This window comes from Aulonocara stuartgranti, assembly GCF_965226115.1.
Source record: "Aulonocara stuartgranti genome assembly, chromosome: 16".
Classification (NCBI taxonomy): Eukaryota; Metazoa; Chordata; class Actinopteri; order Cichliformes; family Cichlidae; genus Aulonocara; species Aulonocara stuartgranti.
In genome coordinates, this window is record NC_138952.1 from 15520369 (window position 1) to 15527910 (window position 7542).

The following is a 7542-nucleotide window of genomic DNA, read 5'->3' on the forward strand; positions in this document are numbered from 1 at the left end:
CGTGGTAGTGTCCATTTGGAGAAGTATTCGCCTACGGAAAGGGGTTTTCAGCCACCACAAAAATGCTCCTCTGCAGTTCTCCAAAGTCCCAGCAAGCATAAAAAAATACAAAAATACAAAATGGATAAACAGTGGCTGCAGTGGATACTTTTCATTGTTTAACACTTGGTTTCAGAACTTAACTCTCCTCCCAGGTTACCTGATGCACAAACAGCAGCAAAGCAGGAGTAGCCCACAGACTGGTTGTACCACTTATTTTTTGATATTTTAGCCCATCTGGCAACAGACATTTTCTGCAGGTTGATGGTCAGTATGAAGCTGCAGATGGACTGCATTGATACTTTCCTGTCTGTGATTCAGGACCAAAGGTAGCAACTTTTTCCAGCAGATCATCCAGCTGAGCATTGGACAGTCACACCAGCAGGTGGTTTTCCTCACTTCCAGGAGGGCCATTGCTGTGCAGATTGGGGTGCGTGTTGTAGCACTATCAGCTCTCCTATTTTGTGTGCGACGTAACCAGGTCATGTCTAAGCTCTCAAAGGTACAGTAGATCCAGCAACATCTCCAACATTCTGATAACACTGAGCTTGGGAAGGTCCCCATTCAGATGATGAAAGCAGCAATGGCATCTGAGTTTTTCTTTAATGAAAGAGTGCACCTACATCTCCTGGATACTATGTGTTCCTTTAGTTTGTACTTTAATTTAAGACTAATTGTACACATTAGGTGAATAAATAGTTCCATTTATTAAAACTGCATAGGTGGAATTGGGTATTTTCACACAGATCCTGTGGAACGCCAAAACTGTGTATTTTTAAAAGGTACTAATCAAAACAAAAATAGAAAACAAGAAGCCTGCCCTTCTTTGAGGTAAGAAGGGCAGGCTTTGGTATAAAATCAAATCAATCCACCTAACTGTCACCAGCTTCTGATTGGAAAACACAATGCTTTTGGGAGAAAGTGTTATGCTACAGCCGTTGTACAGATATGCCTTTATAGGCTGCTTAAACAGCTTTCTTTCATGGTCTGGATTTCAGTTGGGTTAGGCTAGCAGCTGTTTTGTATTAGGTGCGCATGGTATTCTTTACCAGTATCTCATCAAAATGCAAATTTGCAAAAACGAGAGACATACTGTGGTGGAGTATATTGAAAAAGGTCCCCAGGGCCTGAAGTCACTGAAGCGATCCTGAATCTATGATATCACTGTCCTTTTAATGAAGGCATCTATATTGATAAATGTAATGTGCGGTAAATATTCCTTAATGAGACCAACCAAAGGTCACCGGTAATGTAGAGAGGCTCGCCAGGCCAACAGAAGTCAATGGTTCAGCAGTAAAAGAAACAGAGAGAGAGGTCTGATTCAGCAGTCTACTCAGGACACTGGAGGGGGGTGGGGTGGACAGAAAGTCAACTGAATACCACTTTTTATGAAACGGTGAAAGGAAAGGTTAATGCAGCTTCCTCCTTGTGAGTAGAACTAAAAACAAACAAACAAACAAAAAAAAAAACTAAATTAACTCTGTATCTTCAACTCCATTATTTATAAGAAAACTATTCTGAATTTATTTATACCAATCTATTGGTTAAAGACGGCTGGGGTAGGGTAACAGTTGCCCAGAGTGCATGTCACACCATTAGCCATGGGGCAGTCTAGACTGCACATGCAGATTCACTCAAACAGGCTCAAACTTGCATATGAGCAAAGATTAAAAGATCACATACAAACCTTTATCCGCACAGATAGACAAGCTCAAACTCTCTCTCTCTGACTCTTTCTCTCTCTCATACACACGCAGAGACACACACTCACACTCACTCTGGGTATTTCCAAGGGAAATAAGAGAGTGAGGTTATTTTAGGACATTGTGCTACTTGGCTACTTGTTCTCGCTCTTCCCTGAACTCATGAAAACAGTCTGTACCAGCAAACAAGGGGGATATAAGAAAAAGTGTTTTGCCCTCACAAATTCTAACAATAATTACAGCCTCACAACTCGACCTGTGAAAGCCAGAGACACGTTTGTTCTCACTTCCCCCTCGGCGTTAGACTCCTGACAAGTGGCACTGCACAAATCAGGGTTGCATGGAGTTTTAGCAGCTCCAGGAAGCTGTTAGTAACAGCTCTGTACCTTCCTGCCTGGATGCATGGCTTGGGTTGAGGTGGGGGTGCACAAACTCTCTTTGGTAGCAACAGAGTCATTTCCCCTGACTCTTGGCTATAAATTAGCCACAGGGAAAAAAAGAAAGAAAAGCTGACAATGCCTATGTGTGTTTGTCTTTAATTCAGGTGCTGGCAGGGGTGGCATTCCTGACAACTCCTATCAGTTATCCCAAAATGACTGAGTCACCCGCTCGGTAATGAAAAATTGAGGATGATCCTTTTTAGCGGCTAAGAATGACATCATACATTATGGTTCAGTAGATCATACATTAAGATGTTTGAAATGTCTTCCCCACTCCTCAGTGACCCTCACCATATGGTACATATCTGTGTTTGACTTACAGCATTATAAAGGACTTGGATTATTACACAGTTTGCAGCAGTGCCATTATTTGTCAGGTCCTTTGGTTAGGTGATCCTTTAGTTGTCATAGAACATATCTGTTTATGTATGAAAGAGACAGATTAAGGACACAGTTGTTTAACATTTATTGCACGTACAATGCATGGCAATGCAATGGATGAATCAAGAATCCAGAATTGAAAAAAAAAGTCACTGCAGCTATTTCTCAGGGAAATATTCAGTGTTAAATCTAAAGTACTAATAGGTCATGATAACTTAAAAATTATAGCATAAAAATGATAGCGTTTGCAAATAAATTATAGTTTAGTTGAATTTTTTTCTGGTGTGACCTTTTCCTTAGAAGCCACAATGAAGTGATGTAAAAGCATCATAAAGATAGAATTGTAAATACATGCCTCCTAAAGACCACACATCATCTCTTTATATGTGTCGTCACATAAAGGGTTTGTGTGTTCACGTTTGCCACATTTCCATATATATGCGAAGCTTTTCTTAATGCTTAAAAATTTCTAAGAGGAAGTAACTGCAAGTGAGGTTAAATTGTGGAGTTTGAACTTCATTTTGTTAATGTCAAATGTCCTGCAGTAGTAAGCGTGCAAAAGGAAGTTCTTTCATGCCTGATACTCATATAACCATTGGGCTGCTCCATTGTGTGCATTCTGCTGCCAGGCAACTCTCAAAACTATATTGTAAACATTGTGTGGTGCTGTTCAGTCTTTGCATAATACTGTTGTCTGCGGTTCCACCTCATGCATTCGCCTTGACATTAAAGTTTGATAATTAAAATTTAGGCTGGTGGAGTCTAAGAGACATTTACAATAATTATTAACAATAAAAAATGAGAAGCAACAAATGAAATTTAGGGAAATTCAAAGACTTGGATACAGATGGCAGGTGCAGTTCTATCAAGATCACAGTAAGAGATTATTTTGCACATCAATTGCATGTCACCATAGCCTTTTCGCACTTTACACACTCATTGTTCTTTGTTTTATTAAACACTCTGGTGATCTCAGATACCAGTCCTACCAGCCATCCATGTGTTTGAGGATGTAGAAATACACCTAAAAGCATGATTTTCACAGCTTTCATAATATGATAACTAGCAGAGTGAATACATGCTGTGTTTCCTCTTGCTCGTAGATATCCATCTGGAATCTAAGTCTCTGATAAAATTTTCATGAGCCTGAGTAATGAGGAGCACTAGAGGGCTCTTTATGTGAGCCGAGATGCCCACAGGTCAACAAGGGACTTTCCTAGCCATTCTAACCTCATATACCCTTTCATTTATTTAGTTTTACTCCATGCACACTGACTCTTTGTACTATTTTATGCTACAAGCTGTATGCTTCCCACCAGGATTCTTAATATTCAGTCGGTTTCTTTAATGTTTTCACTTCTGAAAATGAATCATACCGATTTGTGCCTTTGAAGATGTTATGAAAGGACATGCTATATTTATATCACAGCTGTAACATCAAAACCCAGCTTTTTGAATTCATGCAGATAGTTTTCAGGGATGTTCCACATGCCTCATCAGAGGCAAAAAAAATCCTTTGAAAACATACAGTACATGCAACCAAATACTGTGACCAGAAATCCCAGAAATTTGAGAATGTTTTCCCATGAAGAAAGTTATTCAAATATTCCCACTGCATCAATATCATTCACAGCTCCCTCTCACAAACCAAAGTGACTCTTCCTTTCCACGTGACTATTGATTGTGGGTTTCCAGATTGCTTTATCTCAACCTGACAAATTAGAAATCAATGCACATGTCTGAGCACAGCCAACAATAAGTTATTGGCTCATCTTGACTGTTCAGGATCACTTATTTTAGGATAAAGTTAAATAAAAAGGTAAAAGTAATAGATAAAAGTAAAATATGATAATTGTTTGGGTTTACCACAGTGGTGTCAAAATCTATCATCCAAAGTAAAACAAAACTCCAGATCTAACAGATTGAACGATATTTAAAGTTGGTAAAGTCTCTAAAATGAAAATATTCAGGGATGGCAGGACTTGCCCATAATGCAAACTGCATTTTGTTCAATGAGAGCTTTGCGGTCTTGCTCTGAAGTATACAGGAACAAGGAGAGAACTTCCTCTCACTATCAATCAGGAAATTCTATCAGCATACAGGAAAGTATTGTTGCAGCATTTCTGCATGGTGCCAATGCCTTCTATACTATACTGTGCAAAAGGTCTCGAGCCACCTGCCATTTCCTTATTTGCTCAAGAGTTTTGCTCTGTTCTATGGACCACAGTGTGTGCAGAAATAAGTACTGTGATTTTTACATAAATTAGATCACATTCCTAGGTTAGTCCAGGACGTTTAGGACATCTCATATTTTCAGCTTGCATTGTCATGTTAAATAGCAAGGATCCACCTGGAGTTAGAAGAGTACTGCCTGCAGAGTTTCATCATTGTTATTATTATTGTTATTTTAATGTTGTGGTTTTCTTGAAAGACAGGTTTTTTTTAAGTTCTCTTCACCTCTTCTCAGACTTCTGAAATCTGATCTGGGTGTTTCTCCCCACCCCCCTTTTCCCAACCTCCTGCATGCCAGAGTACTTGGCTCTGCCCTCAGTCTGGTCTCAAGTTTCTGCAGACCTACAGCAGATTGTTTATTTTGCTGGACATGGAGGAAACACGGATGGACCCTTCACTGGCTCAAGATTTACTGTTAAGCCAGGCTCCCGTGTGATCTGTATTTAGAACAAGACTCCCTTTAACAGCAAGCTCTTTATCCTTTGCAAAAATGGCACATTACTAAGGACAATGGGATTGTCTGCTTGGGTAATGTAATGCTAGGGGATTACATCATTTGATACAACATAGCACTGGGTAGACAACAGTCTACTAATCCTGCTCGCTGAGGTCATTTATAATTCATTGAAGCACACATACCATCATCCTATTTTGGACAAAGGGCAGAAAAATCTATATACCCTAGTGATGGTGGAGAAGGACAAAACATTTCCCCGGAGATCATTTCTGCTAAAATTTATGAGGTTACTCTTCACCACTGACACCACAGTGTAAGTGCTGAGGTCAGGGTATTAGGTAAAAATAGCCTTAGGAAGCACATGCATTGTATGTCTGTATTAAATAGCTGCATGCAATTAAAATGGATTACAGATATGAAGGTAGCAACACTAGCGTTTTCCTCTTTTACTTCTTTTAAAACTTTTCCATCAGTAGCTGTGGGGTTAGTGAAGTACGTGCAAATACTGTGGTCTCACCATCCAGGAAATGCATATCTTGTTGACAGAAATTCTTCCTGTGAAATTTGAAATAAATTATGGTGCACACGCCTTTCATCCTAGCCATCAGAAATGCACAGTGAAGCTCCTTTAGAGGCAATTATGATTTATGGGACACACAAGGGAGAGGGAAGAATGTGCATTCAGTACTTTGGAGGAACAGAGAAGCAAAGAGAGCAAATTGCAATGTGAAAGAGAACTGACTGCTCATGAACCGGCGTCTACAGTTTTCTCACTTTAAGCGTGGTTTACTTTCACCCCCAGACAGGTCATGAAGAGTACAAATGCTTCTTACTTAATTTCATTTTGTGATGTTTTTGGTATCATGTCCTGAGCAGCCAATCAAGTAATACAATTTCCTCAACGGGAATTATGAACAAAGAGTGAATTGAGGCCTGAACAGAAAGAGAAAATGGTACTTGAGGTGAATGATTGTGTGGTCAATGAAATGAGTCATATGCTTTTTTTCAGTATTTCGTTGTAGCTACACTGCTTATCAGTATACCACAGTCTCAGTGAAAATTTTCTTTACCAGAACCACAAGACTAGGGTTATGTCAGATTACTATGAGTTCAATGCAACCATGAAAAAAAAATATGTGAAAACCAAAAAGACATGATGTTTTCTTAGAGGAAGTTGGTGCTATGAATTGAGGTTGTTTGTGGCCGTCTGGGTCTGTAAGGCAACTCAGCAGGAGCAAAGGTGGAGGTTGGAATGTCAGTGAGGGTCTGAGAAGGTCACGGGGAAATGACCTTTTGGATGAGTCAGGAGTCCATTCACTGGAACCCCAGCTGTGATGGACAGGTCACGTGGAGGTCTCCACCAGTTCATACGCAGACATGCTCATACAGTCACCCTGCTTTGTCATTTGTAGACATTACAGACCAAGATGGAGAAAACTTTGACGGCTCATTTAGGACAAGATATACCTCCCTTTGTCAAATAACATATAACTTTTGAGTAAAACAGTTAGACCTATGGCAAAACTTGAGAGAGCTAAGATAAAATATCTGAAGAGATACTTCAGTAGATTCAAAAAAGGTCAACCTGAGAACTGACCACACTGTTCAACTAACAACAGACTGCTTAGCTTTATTTGCTAAAATTATATCAGAACCCCCCACCCCCACCCCAAAACAAACAAACAAATAAATAAATAAATGAATAAATAAATAAAATAAAATGAAATAAGTAAATAATTTAAAAAAATGACCGGCTATGTTTTCTATCACTTTGGCCAATGAAATACACCCAAAATACAAGTAAGGCAAGATGAAGAGAGTCATCCTTCACTTTATGAAAACTAAAAGGAAATAAAAATTGTACAATTTTTAAGACCTCATGTGTGCTATTATCATGATATTTTATGTGTAAATATCATGGTTATCTTCAGTAGTGACAACAAACCTGTTTACTATTTTAAAAAGAGATTATTACTACTACTACTATTATTATTAGTATCTCTATTAGAAAAGGAAACAAAATCTGCCTGTTCTGAACCAGTTTTCAAGGTAACGTTATAGGTGTTCCTTCCAAACGATAACAATACAAAAACTCAAAGCATACAAATGGACCAGGCCAGATAGACAACACAATTAGCCTTATCTTTATATTAACTCATTAAAAATCAAAAAACAAACAGAAAAAAACAAGCAAACAAACAAAAAAAACTATCCGACTTCACTGGCACATGTATTTATCTTATTTATTCTCTCTCTTTCCCTGCTTCACCTTTCGTTTGACAGAGGAAGG